This window comes from Rhincodon typus, chromosome 10 (assembly GCF_021869965.1).
Source record: "Rhincodon typus isolate 14 chromosome 10, sRhiTyp1.1, whole genome shotgun sequence".
NCBI classification, from domain to species: domain Eukaryota; kingdom Metazoa; phylum Chordata; class Chondrichthyes; order Orectolobiformes; family Rhincodontidae; genus Rhincodon; species Rhincodon typus.
In genome coordinates this window covers 37,476,332-37,494,493 of record NC_063341.1, presented here as the reverse complement: position 1 = coordinate 37,494,493, position 18,162 = coordinate 37,476,332, and the positions used below count along the sequence as shown (strand labels likewise).

The 18,162-nt window shown below is 41.9% G+C and overlaps 1 protein-coding gene across 2 annotated transcripts in view; it reads right to left on the bottom strand.

The window, feature by feature from the left end:
- fggy (FGGY carbohydrate kinase domain containing) overlaps positions 1-1,380 on the bottom strand; it is a 310,186-nt gene extending 308,806 nt beyond the window's left edge. For both annotated transcript variants that reach the window (XM_048601899.1, XM_048601900.1), the window contains exon 1: positions 1,319-1,380. The gene's annotated coding sequence lies outside the window, so the exon portion shown is untranslated. The remainder of the gene's footprint in view (positions 1-1,318) is intronic.
- Positions 1,381-18,162: the final 16,782 nt, after the last annotated feature.

Sequence of the window (18,162 nt, the reverse complement as noted above, 5' to 3'; positions counted from 1 at the left end):
ATTCAGATCCCACTTGTTCCAAAGGTATGTCATGATGCTTTTGAACATGTTGATTAAAACTATCCACAATATGTACCCTTAAAAACTATAGGGTTCTCGTGGTGCAGTGGCAATTTCTCTACCTTTGGGCCAGGAGTGCTGGCTTCAAGTCCCATCTGCTCCAGAGGTGGGTTATGAAATCCATCAACATTGATTAAAGACACCTACCCTGAGGAATTGAGGACTCTTCTGGCACAATAATATTTTCCCTACTGCAGAGTAGGCAGTACTGAGGCTATGCCCTCAAGTCCTAGCGTCTGCAACTAGTGGAAAAATTTTCTCCACGTCCACTCTATCCAAAACTTTCAGTATTCTGTAAGTTTGAATAAAATTCCCCACTTATTCTTCTAAACTCCCTCAAGTAAGACAGAAAGTTCCAAACCACTCGTCATTCGACAAGCCCTTCATCTCTGGGATCATTATTGTAAACCTCCTCTGCAACATCTCCAACGCCAGCATCCTTCTTTAGGGTCGCTCTACAGAGGGTCGGTTTATGCAACTATCAGCAAACATCACCTTTCTAACCTTATGATGAAAGGAAATTCATTGATGAAGCAGCTGAAGATAACTGAGACTGGGACACATCCATTCTTCTGCCCAAAACTGTATTCCAAATGCAGTCTAACTAGAATGTTATACAGCCTCAGCAGTACATTTCTGCTCCTGTAATGTAATATAGTCCTGTCGAAATGAATGCTAACCTGACCCACTAAATGCCCAGCAGCTCCAAGCTTATGGTTCAAAATTTCGGCATCAACAGTACTTTTTTTTCCCCCCTGAAACACGCAAGACACAATGATTTCCAAACAGTGAAGACTCTGTTGGAAGGGGGCACGGATGAGTAGCCTTGTCTGCCAATATGTATCAGCGTCACTCCGAAGAAAAGGAGACCGAAGGAGACGTGGCGAGATAAACAAGTGCCGCCATCGAAGTCAGGAGGCAGCCGGTTTTTGTCTGTTTTTTGCTGGGGTTCTATACGGTGATGCACGGACATACGGATGTACCTTTCATGTTTCTGTGATGAATACAGAGCACACCTTGGCTCCTTCTCCCAGGGTGCACGGCGCCGTCGCCATGGAGACCGGGCCGGGATGGTGGTCTCAGCTCGGGGCGGTTCGTGACCACCGCACCAAAAAGAGGTGGAAGGGCGGACGGTGCCATTACCTGCCTCGGTGTGCCGCCAGTTTAGCAGTAAGGTGCTAACGGGAAGCGGAGCAGGGAGTGTTAGTATTCGGGACAGTCTGAAACGACATGAACGGTGTAATTGTTGTGAACCTACCCGCTTGGCCGTGCTTTGCCTCCGCTCCCGCACCGAAACTAACCCCCCCCCAACAATGTGCCGCAACTACGGAGAGCGGATGGATCCAAGTGGACTTTGTCCTCTAAGCTCGTCTTCCCGCGGGCTGGGGGTGTGTGAGGGTAGTGAAGGGTTTCTCTGCTTACCACGGATTTTGTTTCAAATGCCGAGAATCAAAGTTTCGCCTAATTATGTCACATACAGTCGAATGATACTCCCTTTTGGCTCCCTCCCGTCCCCATAGTTTCTGATTTTGACCTGAAAGTCTACTCTGTGCGGAGGAATCGAGCTCCCAATGCTACTATGATGCTGCTTGGCCTGCTGTGTTCATCCAGCCCTGCACCTTGTTGTCTCGGATTCTCCAGCATCTGCAGTTCCTACCCTCCCTGGACTGACCTATCCCCTTCCTAACTCCCTACCTACACTCACCTTTACTGGCCCCATCCCCGCCTCTTCGACCTGTTTGTTTCCTCTCCTCTATCCCTCTTCTATCCGCCTCCCACTCTCTCCCTGTTTATTTCAAAACCCCCTTCCCCTCCCCCTTTTCTGATGAAGGGTCTAGGCCCGAAACGTCAGCCTCTCTGCTCCTATGATGCTGCTTGGCCTGCTGTGTTCATCCAGCCCTGCACCTTGTTGTCCCCAATGCTACAGCCCGAGTTTAATGGGTTACTGTTGGTAGGGACTTTAACCGGCCTGAGGGCCCGGTCACTCTCCTGTTTCCATCCCTGCTCAATTGGAACCGGGCCAACACTCAAACTGAAGGACTTTCTTGACTCCGGTAGCTCCAGAGCTCCATGTGTTGCTCAGGTTGTCAGCCTTCCACGATTGAGCTGGAGACTCGAGGAATTGAAGATTAATCACCAGGACTCTGGCATATGCAACCCTGAGAAAAGTTATACGGATATTTAACGTCATTTTCTGTGAAAATTTCTCTTCACAACTTAAAATATCGAAAATTGGGTGGAGAATATTGGCTGGTAGTCAAGCATTTTCTGATTGGGTCATGAGACCTTTGCTTTCCAATGACATAAGGCAATATGGATGGGTGTTCTGGCTAATTGATTGTTAATTTTGTCAAATTAACAAAATTAACAATTTTCTGCTTTGAAAAATAAGCAGTAAGAATTTTTTAAATGTATCCATTTGTGAGATGTAGATATCACTAGAAAGGTCTAACCTATGTTGTCCATCGCTAATTGCCCTTCAGAAAGTGGTGGTACCTACAGTATTGCTGAGTATGGAATTTAAAAACTTTAACTCAACAGAATAAATAAGCAATATATTTCCAAGTCAAGATGGTGATGTGAATTTGAAAAGTGCTTGGAGCTGATGTTTTAAAAAAAACTTGGTGAATTGCTGCTGTGCTTCTAGATGGTACATGTTGTGCAGCTGATGGAGAAGTTAACATTTAAGATGGATGACAGTGCTGATCAAGTGGACTGCTGTGACCCAAGCAGTGTTGAGTTTCTTTAGTGTGGTTCGAGTTGCTCTAATACAAGAAATTGGAAAGATTTCTCTCATACTCTTCATTTGTATCCTTTAAATGGTGGAGTCTTTGGGCAGTTGGACGGCGGGTTATTAGCTGTGCAACACTGAACCTCTGACCTGCAATTGTAGATGGAGTGTATCTGTGGCCAAAAACAGAAGTTGCTGGAAAGGCTCCGCAAATCTGACAGCATCTGTGAAGAAAAAAAAAATCAGAGTTAACATATCGGGTCCAGTGACCCTTCCTCAGAACTTATCTGTGGCAGCTCAGCTACATTTCTGGTTAACAACAATCTGCAGTATAAATGGTGGGGGTTTGATAATGCTAATACCAGTGAATATCGTGGCAATGTGGTTAGACACATTTGTTTTAGAGAGGATTGTAGCTTGGCATTGTTTAGCGTGAATGTTACAAGTTCAAGCCTAAATATTAACTAGGTCTATCTGCATACAATTGTGAACTGTTACAGATTCCATCAATTGTACTGAATACCACAAAAAATTATCAGCAAACATTCCCGCTTCTTTCTGATGGACGGAAGGTAATTGAAGAAACAGCAAACGATAGCCAAGCCTTATACAGTCTCTAAGGGAATTCTAAGATATGTTCTGGAAATTAGATCTTAAGATTCCAAAAGTCACATCCACCTTTCTTTATTGCTAGGCACAACGCCAACCGGGTGAGAGTTTTCACCATTGATTTCAATCTTCCCATTCTTGATGTCCTTGATACCACACTTAATCGAATGCTGCTTTGATGTCAAGATCTCAGATTCAACTCTTTTTTTAATCTCTGTTTGGCTGAAGACTGTAAGAAGGAATGGATCATGGTACTCTTGGCAGAACCCAAACTGAGCATGTTGAGCAGATTAATGAGTAGATAGCTGTGCAACGGCTTCCATCACTGACGATTGAGGGATCAGATTTGTCATGCCTTTTGTGGGCAGGACATACCTGAATAAACTTCTGTTTTGTTAATTGTATAATTTGTACCGGAACAGCTAGATTGGGAGCATAAGTCTTCACTACTGTAGTGATTGGAACGATGTCAGACAAGTCGATCTCATAGAATGAGTTCCCTAATAGGGGCTGTAAACTGGTTCAATCAGGGACGCCTAGCTGATAGATATAAACAGGAGTGTCGGGGGTTGTGCTCACTCTAGGAGCTGGCTCTGTGCTAGCTAGGTCAGTGTCGTACTATGCACGTGTAAGTAAAGGTGACTTGGTGATGGGATACTGGCCTTCATGGAGTTATTTCAGTGGCAACGAGATTTAAAAAAAGCATGTCCCTGAAGAGATTCGCTTGCAACAGTCATCTTTGAATTGGGGTGAACCCTCTTGACGTGTCATGATTTGGGAAGCTTAACTCATTGGATCCTGCCGTCAAAGGCTGGGCCTAGTATGTGGAAAGAATGCATTACTTTTTCTGGGCAAATGACATTGGACCAGACAAAAAGCAACAAGTAATTCTCCTGACAGTAATGGACCTGCAGCATTTTTGGTTATTAGGAGCCTGACTTTCAGAGGGACTGGATAGTAAAACCTTTCAAGAGTTGATAGATTTAGCTAAGGAATATTACAACTCAAGCCTCCTCTAATTCTGAGATGCAATCTGTTTTATTTAACAAATTGAGAACCAGGGGAATCCATATCAGGAGTTTTGATGAGAGTTAAGATGACTGGCCTGTGAGTTTCATTTAAACTTAAGTGAGATGCTGAGATGAGACTGTTTGGTATGTGGGATTAATGTGACCATACAAAAGCACCTACTAGCTGAAGCGCAACTGGACTTCAAACAGGCACTAGAACTGGCTTTGTCGTTAGAAAGTGCAGCAGGTGGAGCTGATGAGTTACAGGGTATGCAGATGGAAGTGGACACCCTTGCCAGTCAGACCAAGCTTGGGGAGCACCATTTGAGTGAAGGCAATTGCATAGCCTCACTCATGGAATATCTTGAAGAGAGGGACCCTAGGTCAATCCACAGCAAAACCCCAAAACAAAGCCAAGCCTCAGCCAAGCAGTTAAAATTTTCTCAAGGGTCTGGGCCGGCAGGCCATTGCAGTTGCTGCTGGTACGTGGACTCAAGACAGCAAAATAGTCCAACTAGGCCTGAATTGAATAAGAGAACTCATAGGCTGGTATCCAGGGGAGTGTGCACCCTGGAAAGTCCAACTACAGCTAGTTAGAACAGTTAAATTCCTTAGCAGCATCCAAATCAGAACCAACCAAAATAAACCTCTGGTTAAATGGTCACCCAGTTCTAATGGAGGTTGATACCGATGTGGCTGTAACATTGGTAACGTTGATTGCAGAACGGATCTTTACCAAAATTCGCGCTGGACTCCAATCCTTAAGTTTGCGTAAGACCTCAGCAAGGCTGAGAACCCATACCAGGGCACTCCTACAGATTAAGGTATAACGTAAGTTCTGGTTTCTCATGAGAACAGCTGGTTCAGTTACCACTGATTGTAGTAAAAAACTTGTGCCGAAACTTGATGGGGCAAAATTGGTCAAGAAAGATTCACCCTGATTGACTCAACATCTTTTGATTAGAACGTGGTTGCCCGAGTGAAGTCCTAACAAAATACCTGGAAGTTTTTAGGGGAAGTCTAGGGAGTGTGAAAGGGGCCAAAGCCACCTTACATGTTGACCAAGAAGCAATTCCACGATTCTGCAAGGCCTAATCAGTGCCATTTGCCTTGTGTGCACAAGTCGAGACAGAACTCAGGAGACCGGAAAGTGTAGGAAATATCAAACCAGTCCAAGTTGTGGAATGGGCAGCACCAGTCGTACCAATTGTGAAGGCCAACGGGTCAGTTCACCTTTGTCGGAATTTCAAATGAATGGTGAACTGCTTTTTCACAGCTGGATAAATACCCAATCCCTCGCATAGAGGATTTGTGTGCAAAACCGGCGGGTGTGGGTGCTCTCCTTCCCAAAGCTGGATGTGAGCCATGTGTATCTGTAATTGTGATTAGTTGAGGATTCCCAGAGGTTTGCTACAATTATTTCTCATAAGGGTTTGTCCCAATAAAGAAAACTGCCTTTTGGGGTATCATCATGCTCCATTTTCCATCAGAAGATGGAAAACATTTTACAAGGTCTACCCCAAATTGCCATTTTTCTAAATGATGTGCTAATAATCAGGAAGACCAACAAAGAGCATTTAGAGAACTTGGATATAGTGCTTAAACATTTCTGCAAGGCGGGGGTATGCCTTAGAAGGGAAAAGTGTATGTTCCAGGTACCCCATGTGACCTACTTGGCCTAGAGAGTCGACAAGACTGGGTTACACCTGTTAAAAGATAAAATGAGGGCAAGTAAAGGTGCCCTGGCTGCCAAATTCCTACTGGAGCTGAAGTCTTCCCTTGGGGCTGGTGAATTATTACAGAAGATTCATACGTAACCTGGTCTCCATCCTGGCACCCTTATATTTGCTGTTGAAAATGGGTCAGCCTTGGAAATGGTCTCGTAGCCAAGATGTAGCCTTTAGGGAAGTGCAGTAGCAGCTGTCATCATCTAACATAATACGATCTCAAGTGAGATGTGGTGCTGATGTGTGATGTCTCTCCATATGGTATCGGGGTAGTGTTTGTTCACAGGTTGCCCAGCAGAGGAGAGTGCCTGATAGCCTGTGCTTCCCAGACTTTGGCTGATGCCAAACGAAGATATACTCGGATAGAGAAGGAAGGTTTGGTGGTCATCTTTAGTTTAAGAATGTTCCACCAATATCTTTACACACGTAAAGCTGTAATAGTAACAGATCACAAACCCCTGCTAGGGCTACTTAGAGAAGATAGGGCGATGTCGCCCACAGCTTCAGGCCAAATTCAGCAATGGGCTTTTATTCTGAGTGTATACAATTAAAAGTTGGAACACCATCCAGGAGACTAAGTGGCAAATGCAGATGCCTTGAGCTGCCTCCTACTGGTAGATGCACCACTGGTGATGCCGCCACTTGAAGAGTCCATTCTGGTTTTAAACTTTCTGGACACTTGTCTGGTCAATGTTGATAATACCAAACTGCAGACGCAAAAGGATCCCGTCCTGGCAAAACTAAAACAGCTGGTAGTGATGAGGGAAACAAAAGGGCCATCATGACCAGAACTGAAACTTTTCTGGACGCAGCAAGGCAAGTTCACCATAGAGGATAGAATATGATTGTTCCGAGCAAAGGTCGCTGCCTGATACTGGCTGAACTGCACCAGGGTTATCCACAGGTTTCATAATGAAGATGTTGGCAAGAAGTTATGTCTGGGGCCCAGGATTGGATGCCAACATAACCGTGTTGTTGGGTTAGTGCTCAGAGTGCCAACAAGGACAGAAATTAATGCCAGCAGCTTCCTCATATTCATGGGAATGGGTGGGCAAACCCTGAATTGTTTACACATTGACTATGCGGTCCTTTCGTGGGCTCTGTTTTTAGTTATTGTGGATGCCCATTCAAAGTAGTTGTATGAGCATGGAGTCCATTCATTAAACACAGGGACAACAATTGAAAAGTTGCAAGCATCTTTTGCAATACATGGGCTCCCGGCGATGTTGGTCACAGACAACGGGCCATCATTTACCAGCAGGGAATTCGAGTATTTCCTAAAGTTGAATGGCATTCAACATGTACACCCAGCTCCATACCATCCATCGCCTAATGGTCTGACAGAAAGAACAGTCCAAACTTTGAAGGCAGGTTTAAAGAAACAGCCTTCAGCTTCACTTGATACCAAACTGTCCCAGTTCCTGTTTGTTTATAAGATAACGCCTGACACAAATAGAGGGACAGCTCCAGCAGAGTTGCTCATGGGGAGAAGACTCTGCACCTCATTAAATCTGATCTTCCCAGACCTGGGGGGATGGGTAAAACAACATCAGAAATGACAATACAGGATATAAGACTGTGCTAAACGAGACAGGCAGTTTGCTTAAGGGAATGAAGTTTGGTGTCAAACTACAAGAATGGCCCTGCATGGGTAAAAGGTGCAGTTGATGTGAGGTCAGGTCCCGTGACATCTAAAGTTCGGGAAGGTGAGGCCATCCTGAACGAACATGTGGACCGCATATAAGCTGTAACCCCACAAAAGGGGCAGGAGCAAAACATACCCAGCCTCTCAGAACATCAGGCAAGACTGTCAGAACCCAGTGGTTCTCCTTCTCTGCCTAGCATTGAAGAAACCTCTGAAGATGAGATGGACATGGCAAATATTGCAGCCTTGACGCAGTTAATGCCTGAAGAAGGTGAGTTTTGGCCGAGATGCCCCGGTTGCAAGAGGTAGGTTACGATCCAGTACATGCCGAGGCAGAGTTGGAGGAGCTGGCCCAGGTGCAAAAACGCTCCAAGAGAAGCTACAGGAGAAAGAACAGGCCAATGTCCGAGGACTTAGTCGGGGATGGATGTGGTTATTGGAACAATGTCAGCCAGGTGGATCTCATAGATTATGAGTTCTCTGTTTGGGGCCGTTAACTTGACGCACCTTAATAGGAGTGTCAAGGGTTCTGCTCGTTCCTGGAGCCGGATCTGTGCTAGCTGGGTCAGTGTCAACTACTATGCACATGTAAATAAAGGATGACTTGGTGATGAATACTAGCCTTCATGGGGTTCTTTCAGCTGCAACAGGGCGTTGTCAGCCTAAAGCCATTGCTGAGGAAGTTCTTAATTGGTGTGGTTATAAGTATTCCTACCTGTCACACAGGAGATCCAGGGTTCAGATCTCCTGAGTAGCTTATATCTGAGGTTCTTGTGGTGCGGTGGTGATGTCCCTACATCTGAATCAGAAGGTTCAGGTTCCAGTCCTGCATACGCCAGAGATGTGTCGTGACATGTCTGCATAGGTTAATTTAAAAAAAATACGTATGGCCTTTGGAGCTGGAATAACCAGTGGAATTGAACTCTATCACAAGGAGAGAATCAAATTGCCTAAAGGTTGATGTCAGGAAGCTCAAGTGAATTTTCAGCTGTACACATTAGGCTGAAGTATTTGCAAATGCTTCAGTCTTCTCTTTTGCATTCGTATTACCAGCTTTCATCTTCATTGAAAATGTGTTGTTCATGAACATTCACCTCTTGTTTAATTGACTGTCACCTCTGTGGCACTACTGCAAAACTATTGCCTGATCCTTTGCTTGTAAGATCTACCTGCAGCATGATGCTGCAAGGCGTATCATGCATATAGCGGTGTGTTGTTGGCTTGCCGGGTTAGCATCTCATTTTCAAATATGCCTGCTGCTGCCTCCCAAGGACTATGTCGTAGACAGGTTGATTGGTAAGGGCAGGTAGATTTTCCTTGTATTGGTTCTCTCAGAACTTGTCATAAACCGAGTCGGCATTCAAACATCTCAGTCAGCAGTGCTACTGAGCCATCTCTGACCATAGATCTGTACTGTTTGTATAACACAGGGGAAGACCATTTATCCGCACTGACTCTGTTGTTGCAGTCCAAAATTAATTCTGGCTGCAATTCACTATAGCTTTATATCTTCAACTACTTCAAATATTTATACACACTTCCCTCAAAAAAAAATGTCACTAGGTCTTTTTGTTCATCCACATCCTTTAGGGATTTTTAATTGTGTATAATATCATGTTTTTGTTTTTATCCCTAAATTGATTATTTTCACATTTATTCACATTTGAATTACATTGGTCTGTGCATTCATTTCACTAACCTGTCTTTTCCTTCCTGAAGTCTTTCGCAGCCGATGTTTGCCAAACATCCTACTGATGAATCATCAGTAAATTTCAAGACTGCACTCCTTAGTCCCAGGACCAAATGATCTATATTTACTGAGATTAAAAGTACACTCAGCACTGATCCTTGATCTATGCCACAAGCTTTCTATGAGACATCAAATACCTTCTGAATGTCCACAGGCATAAATATTTTGGCTTATATGGTTATTAAGTTTTTCAGAAGAAGCTATAACATTTTCAAGCACACCTGTGTTCACTGCCCTCAATGAATCCATGCATTTCTACATGTTTATTAACTTTTATATTGATTTGGATTAATGAATTCGCCATAGCTGACATTAGAATAACTGGTCTATAATTACCTGATTGTCTTTTCTAAATGGAATATTTATTCTGGCGATACCCCAATTGCAAGCACAGTTTGAATACTTGAAGATTGAACAATTGTCAAATTTCTGCTCCCTCTTTTTCTGTCTTTCAGCTTTTGTGCCTTTGGTACATCTATTCAGAACCAATTCCCTTTTGATATTGATGTCAGATAATTATATGTTATTGTTTAGAACACGTTTTGTCATTTCCACAATGTTTGTGAAAAATGGAGATATGGAAAATATACATTTCTTATCTCTACGATAATTTATTTCTCCACAGTTAGATTTCATCTTTTCAACTTTGGAATTAGACTTTCCAATTGTCAGGAAAATAAATATGTATATTTTTTAAAGGTTTGTTGGTAGATCTAAAGCGTCTGGCGCAAAATAACTCTTTGGTGTAGAATGAACATAAAATAGATAACAGTATGAATTGTATTTGTGAAAAATAACAGCTTCAATTTTTCCTTAACAAACCAACTTTAATGGTATAACTAGTAGAGGTCTTTAAAGTTAAGAATTTGTTGAAAAAATGGACACTTATGAGAAATCTACATTCATTCATCAATCTTGAAAGTAGGAAAGTGGGAAATATGCAGAGTTTGAGACAACAAGGTGCAGAGCTGGATGAACACAGCAGGCCAAGCAGCATTATAGGAGCAAAATGATGCTTGTGTTCATCCAGCTCTGCACCTTGTTGTCTCGGATTCTTCAGCATCTGCAGTTCCTACTATCTCTGATTCAATATGCAGAGTTTGTTTATCTCTTTCACTTTTATGGAAGCATTAAGCAGCCTGCTGTTTTATCCTTTGTCAGGCCCCATTACCATGGATATGTATCGAATATTGGCCAAGGTGTTCAATATTTGTCATCTTATTACTTTCTCTGAAAATGATGATCAAAGAATATTACAGTTTAAATTATGGTGTTGACCAGAATTGCAAATGAACAGAAGTCTGACTACTTGTTCTCCCTTAGTTGTGATCATGCGCAACTTGCCTGTTTCTACCCCCTTTCAAAGCAGCATAATGATCTCCCTTGTTCTGAACCTAAATCCTGCTTGCTTCCACATGTTCAAGATCATCTTTCATCGTTTCCCCCACCTGCAACATCATTTTACTATGATGCACGTTTTTCCTTCACACTGTGCCCTCCAAAGAGATCTTTCTAATGAGAATACCCTCATCATTCTTCTCTCACCCTGACTTCTGGCTGCCCTTCCCCTGGAAATATCTTGTGCAACCACAGCAGATGTAACACCTGTTCAGCTCCCTATAATAAACTTATTTTGATACATGTCATTAGGTCAGTTCAAACTGGCTTTTAAGCTGTATGCTTAGAAGGAACCAAGCCAACTTTGAGCACATACACATGGCATAATTTGTTCTGTGAAGTGTGTGGCAGCTCATTATTTTCAATCTAATAGTTATTAAAACTCTAAAAAGTCCATGCAAATCAGTGAAAGAATATTTATGTAGCTGAGTGTTTCATTGAATTGAGTTTTCAGATGATACCCAAGCCAGTTGAAAACTTCAGAGGAAACAATAAATAGGTGCATTGAGGGGAACGTTTGTATAAGATAAAACTGCACAGTTCATAATTGAAAATTGTCCAAGAACAAGCTTCTTAATATTGGATTATAATTCTTACTTAATGTCCACTCAAAGTGTAGCATAAGAGCCTTCATATTGTATGAGTGTTGCATGTTTTGCAAGTATATAATCTAACCACAAGGTCTCATGTAATGCTATACTTTTGAAGAGTCCCAATATCTAAAAGTCATTCCCAGCTGGGTTCATAATTATTGATGTGTTACTATTAGCTTTGCATGGCAAGTATAGAGACGGAAGTTCTGATGAGTTTCCTTCACCGATAAAAATTATCAAAAATAATAGAGTGGGGAAAAAAATCTAGGCTTCCTTTAAATAAGGCCAGAATATTTAATATGCAAATTTAGTTTAATGTTTCACCTGTAGGATCTTGATATACCTGTGTTTCAACATATCTTCTACAATTACTGTTCTATTATTCTTCCTTTGAAATCAGCACTGTCTCAAAGTCAGTACAAACATTTGGGGGCTACTTCACAAATTCAGATCTTGGCTATTGTCTTTCCCTGTTTCCTGACCATTTTTCCCATTCATTTCATTCTACCTGTCTCGTTTTATATATAGTGTGTATTTATCCTCCCATGTCCTTTCATGACCTTACCTACCTTTTCAAAAATAGTAAAGGTAAACAGATGGGTTTGGAGTGCAGAAGAATTTGAGTGCCTAATCATCCAAATTATTACCAGAAGAAGAGCAAGAGGCTGAGAATGAAAGGCGCATTTGAACAACATTAAAGACTAGGTAAAGGTGCAGTCACTATAATCCAAGAGGACCATTGGTTGCTTCCTCAATAGAGAGAGATGACTAGGTGAGAATTTAACGTGATGGTCACCACACCTCAGGTGAGGGATGTTGTTGGAAAGGTGGGACCTTCATAGTGACTTTACCAATACAGAAATTGTACTCATACTCTTGGCATCGCTTTGCATTACAGGCCAGCCATCCAGCTAACTGACCTTGTGTGGTTTTATTAAAGACTGGTTTAACCCACTTCAACAATGATATCATCCACTGTTGCTCTGATTCTCCCAAAAAAATTTATGGTCATGTGGCCTGTACCACATGGCAGTTTATCTTTTTGATTCTCTTTTTTCTGTTTTTTTCTCACTGTATCATCAAGATTACTTTAGTTTGACTTTCACCTCTTTTAAAAAAAAAACTAGTTTAGGACTTGAAACCCATTTCAACCTATTCCCCATTGAATTTATCAGTTCTGTAAACCAAATGACCTTCCTTGAGCTATATATGGAATTGAACCCTATTAACCATTGGCATAAAGTCTAGATAATTCAGTCATTTTTGCCAGTAGGTGCTGATTTAACATGTTTTGATGTTGAATTTTGCAAAGGTTTGTAAATAACTATTGTAGGAATGTGCCCTCATTGGCTAAAAAATCTTAATTCAAACCAGCATGATTTGTTAGGATCAACAACTGGAGAGATGATTGCACATTTTTGGTTCAACCAGAAATTGTGGGATTGCTGGTTGGCTAGCATTTATTGCTAATCACTCATAGGGCTTCGTAAGATGGTGTGAGCTGCCATATTGAATTGCTGTAGTCCATTTGGTGTAGGGACAGCTGCAATACTGGTAAAGAAGAAGTTCCAGGATTTTGACCCAGTGACAGTGAAGGAATGGCAATGTATTTCCAAGTCAGGATGGGATTGCCTTAGAGGGGAATTTACAGGTTTTGATTTGTTTTATTATTGTCGCATGCACCTAGGTACAGTGAAAAGTTTTGCATGCAGTACAGGCAGATCATACCATACAAAGTGTATAAGGGTAATAGAACAGAGGGAGGAATGCAATGTTATGGCACAATGTTAAGGTGCACAACGAGCAAAATTAACAATAAATTTAAAATTTGGAATGTTCATTCAGAAGTCTAATAACAGCAGGAAAGAAGCTGTTCTTGAATCTGCTGGTACATGTGTTTAAGCTTGTATATCTTCTGCCTGATGGACGCGTTTGGAAGTGATTATAACTGGGGAGGGGAGGGTGGTTGATTATGTTGGCTGCCTTTCTGAGGCAGCAAGAAGTATAGATGGAATCAATGGATAGAAGGTTGGCTTGCTTGATGAACTTGGCAATGGTCAAAACTCTCAGTAGTTTCTTATGGTCCTGGGCAAAGCAGTTGCCATACCAAGCTGTGATGAATCGGGATAGAATGCTTTCTATGGTGCATCTATAAAAAAATTGGTATGAATCTTTAGGTACATGCTCTATTTCCTTAGACTCCTGAGGAAGTAAAGGCATTGTTGTGCTTTCTTGACCACCGCATCAGCATGGATGAGCCAGGACAGATTGTTGGTAACTATCACTCCTAGGAACTTGAAGCTGTCAACCACCTGCACCTCAGCATTGATGTAGATAGGGGCATGCCTTCCATCTTGTTTGAGTTCTGGCCTACGACAGTGGTGTTGCCAGCGAACTTGTAGATGGAGTTGAATTTTGTGACATAGTTGTGAGTGTAGGGAGTATAGTAAGGGGCTGAGTATGCAGCCTGGCAGAGCACCAGAGTTGAGGCTTGTGGTGGAAGAGGTGTTGTTGCCTATTCTCACTGATTGACTTCCTGACCCACAGACCGCAATGATCCAGTTGCAGAGGGCAGCGCAGAGGCCTAGGTCTCAGAGTTTGGAGATTAGTTTGGTTGGAATTAAAGTGTTGAAGGTGGAGCTGTAGCCAATAAGGAGGAGCCTGACGTAGGTATCCTTGTTATCCAGATGTTTCAGGGATGAGTGTAGGGCCAGGGAGATGGCATCTGCCTTAGACCTGTTGTAATGGTAAGTGAATTGCAAGGATCAAGGCAGTTGGAGTTGATATGAGCCAAGACTTACCTCTCGAAGCACTTCAAAGTTATGGAGGGTAAGTTATGGAGGGTAGAGCCACCGGGCGGTAGTCATTGAGGCATGCTGCATCATTTTTCTTTGGCACTGGGATGATGGTGGTCTTCTTGAAGCAAGTTAGGACTTCAGATCGTAGAAGGAGAGGTTGAAGATGTCTGCAAATACTCCAGCCAACTGATACTTGCAACGTCTGAGTGCACAGCTGGGAACCCCATCTGGGTTCAGTCTCAGAAAGGCTGATTTGATGTCTGCAGTAGTGGCTGACGGAACTGGTGTATCTGAGGCTGTCAGGGTTGGTGACGCCATTTCACTGACGTCCTGTTCGAAAGTCGTAAAATGGTGTTCCCGTGTATCTGCTGTTGTTGTCCTTTTAGATTGGTGGATTTGGAAGTTGTTGTCTAAAGAGCCATGTTAACTTCTGTAGTGCATCCTGTAGATGATGCTATTGTGTGTCAGTGTGGAGGGACTGAATGTTTGTGAATGTGGTGCCAATCAAGTTATCTGCTTGTGCTTGATGGCATCAAATGTCTTGAATGTTGGAATTACATCATCCAGGATGAGGGGTAAGTTTTCCATACATTGCCCGATTCCCCAAAACCGGTTCACGATCCATATGGCACAAGTTAGCAATGTGTTTTTAATAATATGAATTAAATATTTGCAATGCTCAATAGTGTACTTTGAGCAACTCAAGATCACAAAAACTTGTCTTTTTCTGTTAAGGGGCTTTCTTAGTTTCCAGTTTTAGTGAAAGATGAGCACCCAAAATGTAGACTGTTTTTACCGTATTCATTTCAGCATTTAGATTTTTATTTCAGTTACAACATCTGCTTTTTTCAATTTTTAATGTATATTTAGTAAAAACTGAATAAGCTATTAAGCTTCCATTGTATTAGTTGTTCATTGTGTTTTCCAAATAGATTAGTTTATATAAAAAGAGTTATAGACCAAGAGCCGATAGATGGGGTTAGGCTGGGTAACGTTTTTGCCTGACAGAAACACAGTGAACTAAATGGCCTTCTTTTCCATGAATCTTTCTATGTTTTAGTATTCTACATTAATAGTGCCAGAAAAAACAGATACAGCTTTACAATGTACCAACACTGCTAACATTGGCTAAACCCAGACACAACAGACAATAAGACATGGTAGGCTGCTCCCTAACCTGTCTTATGTCTATTGATCAGCGAAAAAAAGAAAGTAAGGATAAATGGGCATTGGCAAGCTGTTATTATTTGAGTGCCACAAAGATGACTGTTGGGGCCTCAGGTATTTACAGTCTGTATTAATAAATTTATGTGAAAATACAGATTAATGACTAACAATACAATGCTAAGTTGGAACTCAAGCTGTGAGAAGGATACAAAGAGGCTGCATTTATAGACAGGCTAAGTAATTTGGCAGCACTGTGGCAGATGGAATATAAAATGAGGAAGAATGAGGTAATAAGAGTAGAAAAGCAATTTTTTTTAGATGTGCATAACTCATAAATCCAGAGCCTTGAATGTACTTGTACAAGGAACACAAAACGTTAGCATGAAGGTACAACAAGCAATCAGGAAAATAAATGGCTGTTGACTTTTGTTGCAAGGGGACTAGAGCAGACCAGTAAAGAAATATTCCAAAATTTTATAGGATTTTGCTGTGACCAAACCTGAAATATTGTGTGTAATTTTCACCTCCACATTGAAGAAAGGATCAATGTGTATTGGAGGCAGTGCAGCAAGGATTCACGAAATGGGTTTCCTGGGGTTAGAGGCTATTCTTTGATGAGAGGTTGAATAAATTGGATCTGTGTTTTGTGGACCTCAGAAGAAGAGGCAGTAGTCTCATTGAACCATTCAAGATTATGAAAGGGACCCAGATGCGCAATCTAGAAGAAAGAGACTCAGTTTCAAGGTCATTTAAAATTGAAATGAGAAAATTTTTCACTAAAGGTGTTCTGAATCTATGGAATCCTTTACTCGAGAACAGTGGATGCACATCTTTGAATATATGAATGAATGAATGATTCTATTTACATGTGTATTTTACAGTGAGAGAAACAGTGAAAAGATTTTCCACTGTTACCACAATCTGGTGTCATTTTGAATAATTTTAAGAATAAGAGCAAAATAGAAAGATACAGCTTAAAGAGAGTCCATTAGTTTTGAGTCAGCTGATCATTAATAATGCCTGTGTCATCATTTCTCCTCCATCGCCTTACCGCCGTCTGCACTGGATCCAACCGATATTGCAGTCGTTATTCTTCAGATGCCATCTTTCGATTCTCCTCCACCACTGACTCGCCATCACTTGCACCAGACCCACCAGTGTCAGAGTCGCAACTCTTGCTGCTGAGCCCACCTCGATTGATGTCACTGTGATGCCTTTCCGCCACTGCTTTGCTGCTGCCAGCAATGGACCCAATCAACAACGAAGTCGCTAATCTTCAGATGCTATCTTTCACTGCTGGGTCTACTGCCACTGATGTAGCAGCTGTCAATTCTGATGCCAGGTCCTGTGCTCGCCCAGGAAAAGTAAGTAGGGGCCCATTTGCTGCTGTCATGAGGTCCACACTGGTCACACTGGTCTCACTCGCCTTTGCCATGAGGTCTGCACTGGATATATTTAGGGCGAAGAGATATTTTTGGTCTGTCGGGGAATCAGGTCAGGAAAATGGAGTTGAAATCCAGTTATCATCCGTGATTGTACTAAATGCTGGAGGAGGTTCAATAGCCAATGTTATCTTTTTCCCATGTTATTAAAAAGGATTTGTTTTTGTAATATTTGCATTTTTTAAATTTGCAATTAAGTCCAGACTTTGAATTGTTGATTTTCCATGCCAGAGGGGTTGATTAGCTGTAATTAACACAACGTATCATTAAAAGGTTACTTGCACTTGTCATGGCAAACCTTAAGCTTTTGTGGTGAGTTTAATTCCTATCTGATGTGCATATACAGCAACTTAGTAATTCAGTGGATTTTCACAGCGAGACAAGCATCTAGATGTCATTTTCATAAAGCCTGCAGTGAAATGATATTACTTCACTGAATCGCAGAATTGTTAAAGTGCAGGAAGCCATTCAGTCCATCATGCCTACACCAGCTAGTTAAATGAACGTCATTACCAGTGTTGATCTCCTACACCATACCTGCTTCTCCACTGAAGTTTCTGTACCAGTTATGCATAAATAATACTGATGCCAATGGTCTCACTGTTTTTCAACAGCATAAACCAGGCTGTTTTTTTTTTTTCTCAGATTTCGACATTACATTGCCGGATACATCCAGCAGTTAGATTTGATGTGGCAAGTGTGTGGAAGATCATTAGCATGCTTTCCACTTTTGTGTACTAGTTTGCTTCTTATTTTCAACTTACACTAAGCCACTAACAATATGAAAAAGAAAGCTAAATGTGTAAGTTCCTTCCAGTCAGTGCAGAGCTTTTCCATCAGCAAATCCTAAATTGTACCTCTTTATGGCAGGACACAGAAACTGGGTCCCCATGGCCTCAGGCTAATGTTTCAGAGTAACTTGTCAGCAGGCCATACCTCTTCTATGTGTCAGGTAGAAAACTCCCAACCTATATGCACACAATGCTACTGTTTTATGGATACCTTCGAAAAGTTGAACCTAAGAAAGTAAGCCATGGCAAAAAAAAATGTCTACAGCCAAAGCCAGATGGGGGTGAATATATAATTATAAACGAAAGCAGAAGTTACTGGAAAAGCTCAGCAGGTCTGGCAGCATCTGTGAAGAGAAATCAGAGTTAACATTTCAGGTCCGGTGACCCTTCCTCAGAACCCGGGTCACCATACCTGAAATGTTAACTCTGATTTCTCTTCTC